This window comes from Salvia splendens, unplaced genomic scaffold (assembly GCF_004379255.2).
Source record: "Salvia splendens isolate huo1 unplaced genomic scaffold, SspV2 ctg361, whole genome shotgun sequence".
Lineage (NCBI taxonomy): Eukaryota > Viridiplantae > Streptophyta > Magnoliopsida > Lamiales > Lamiaceae > Salvia > Salvia splendens.
The window spans coordinates 7438-9792 of NW_024599006.1; the positions used below are offsets into that span (position 1 = coordinate 7438).

The 2355-nt window shown below is 44.1% G+C and overlaps 1 pseudogene; it reads right to left on the reverse strand.

Annotated features, from left to right (window-relative positions):
- Nucleotides 1-585: 585 nt before the first annotated feature.
- LOC121789878 lies at nucleotides 586-1945 on the reverse strand (annotated as a pseudogene).
- Nucleotides 1946-2355: the final 410 nt, after the last annotated feature.

The following is a 2355-nucleotide window of genomic DNA, read 5'->3' on the forward strand; positions in this document are numbered from 1 at the left end:
TTAGAAAGTATAAACACGTATCTATATCTAGGCATTACTTGTTTATCAAACGGGCCATATACATTAAGATATGAAGTATGTAGAGTGTCGTATTTTTAATTATGATAAAATTGAATTTTTTATATGAATATATGTAGAGTGTCGGATTTTTAATTATGATAATATTGATTTTTTAAAAAAATTATGACATAATCAGCTATATTAGAAAGTCATGGGATAACAAAAATGAACTAAAAATATTCAATTCTTGAAATTAAATAAAGAAAGGCTACATAATTTATTACTAGTATTTCCGATGGAAGCTTGCTGAATACATAGACTGAAATAGGGTTGTTAGGGACTAGGCAGCACTGATACTTTAAGACAATCAATAATTCATAAAGATTTCGTTATGCAAAATTCAATATTCTTCCTTCCACTATAAATCCAACAAAATTAAAAGAATATAGTAAAAGAAGAGAAATTGACATAGCAACTCACCGGAAAGCCCTTCGACAAAAAGTAGTAGAGCTTTTCGGATTTACAATCATACCAATTTGCTTCAAATTTATAGAAAGATGAAATAAGATTAAAAACATGTGTAGAGTTTACTAATACTATCCTTCTTTCACAAAGAAATCTAATTATGCTGAAAATTAGAGAGATAAAGCAGTAATTAATATATATATATAATTCAATCTCTGTCGTCAGAACGAGGGGACTACGCCGAATCTCGCATCGGCGATGAAATTAGCTGCGCCGGCGCCAAATATTCGGTCCATATCGGATTCCGAGTCGGTCTCTTGCGAACCGGCCTTTGATCCTCGGCCGCGTCTCTGCGTACGCCTTCCGAGAAGCGTAGCGAATTGTCTTCTCGAATTTCCGGTTCTTCTCTTCTCCTTGTACCTAACACCCTCGTTCCCGGTCCATCTGTTCCCAGTCAGACCAATGGTGGTTCGACCGAAAGGATACGATATTTCTGACAGGGAGCTACCGTCCGGCACCACCCCACGTCCATCGACGAGGATGAGACCTGATCATCACAATAATATTTTTTTAGATGAAGTAATTAAACGAATTTAATTAGTAATCCCTCCGCCTTGTTAATCGAGGCATTTTAAGTGTTACTTTTAAAAATAGGAATGACTGAATTATTTAAAATTTTCAAAGTTAACAAGAAACAGAGGGGAGTGTAATTACACTGTGGCTGAGGGATGGAGTTGTGAATATCGTGTGTTTGTTGTAGGAGTTGATATTGGACCTAGTGAAATCGATCTCGAACCGGTTTTCCGGAAGGGGCGGTTTGACCGGGGTCTGGACCGGGACGACGCTGTCGCTGTAAGGCTGCGACGAAATCTGGTAGCTATCGAAGTCGATGAACTGGTCGGAATCCTGGAAGAACAATTCCATGGCTTTCAAATCAGGCGGCGCGTCTTTAGGGGCGGCGATGGGGCTGGTCGGGATCCATGAGTAGCCGCCGTCTGCGAACAAGCCGGCGTCGGAGTCGGCGGACTTGATGGCGGCGGACTCGGCGGTATCGTAGAAGGGCACGACGGGGACGCGGTCGTGGCGGCTGGCGAGGGGGTTGGCGGAGTGGATGTCGCGGTCGCACGTGACGCAGAGGGCGGCCGCGTCGGCCTTGCACGTGACGACCGCAGGCGCCTGCTCGCACACCTCGCACATCCAGACGCGCTCGTGCTTCGCATTCGAGGCATTGTGCGCCTTGGAGTCGCAGGGGATGCACATGAAGGCGGACTCCACGCGGCAGAAGAGGAGCGCCGCGGCGGACTTGCAGTAGCCGCAGGGCTTCGCAGCCGCGGGGAAGAGCTTCGGGCGGGGGCCGCCGTCGTGTGTCATCCCCATATTTGAGTTGAGAAAATGGAATACTACTACTAATTGGTTTTGGCTTCACAACCAATAGTTTGGGTGACGAGGCTGAAGTCGTGGTTTGGAGGGCAATCAGAAGAGCTCGCGCATCTTTATCTAAATTTACAAGTAGGGAGAGTGGAAATCTGGATGGAGACGAGTGAGGGATGGACACGTGGAGGGGGTTTGAGCCACAAAATAGAGGGGAGAGGGGGCGAGTGATATTTTGTGTTAAGTAGTTGTCATATGTCTGTGCCGACGTAGGGGCCCACAGTTTCCGCGACGGAATGCGACTTCCACTGTTTGTTCATGAAAATAAGGTGAAGAAGGGTCAACTGGTTCGAGTTGTAAAGATTGAGTTCATCACGAGTTTACTGCCTCCAAAAAATGAACCTTTAACTGCTCGTTATATCCGTTTCCTATAAATAGGAATTAGAAACAATTATGTTTTTAATGCAAAATTATAAAGTAAAAAAGATTTATAAAAAAATTATTAAAGTAAGAGAGATG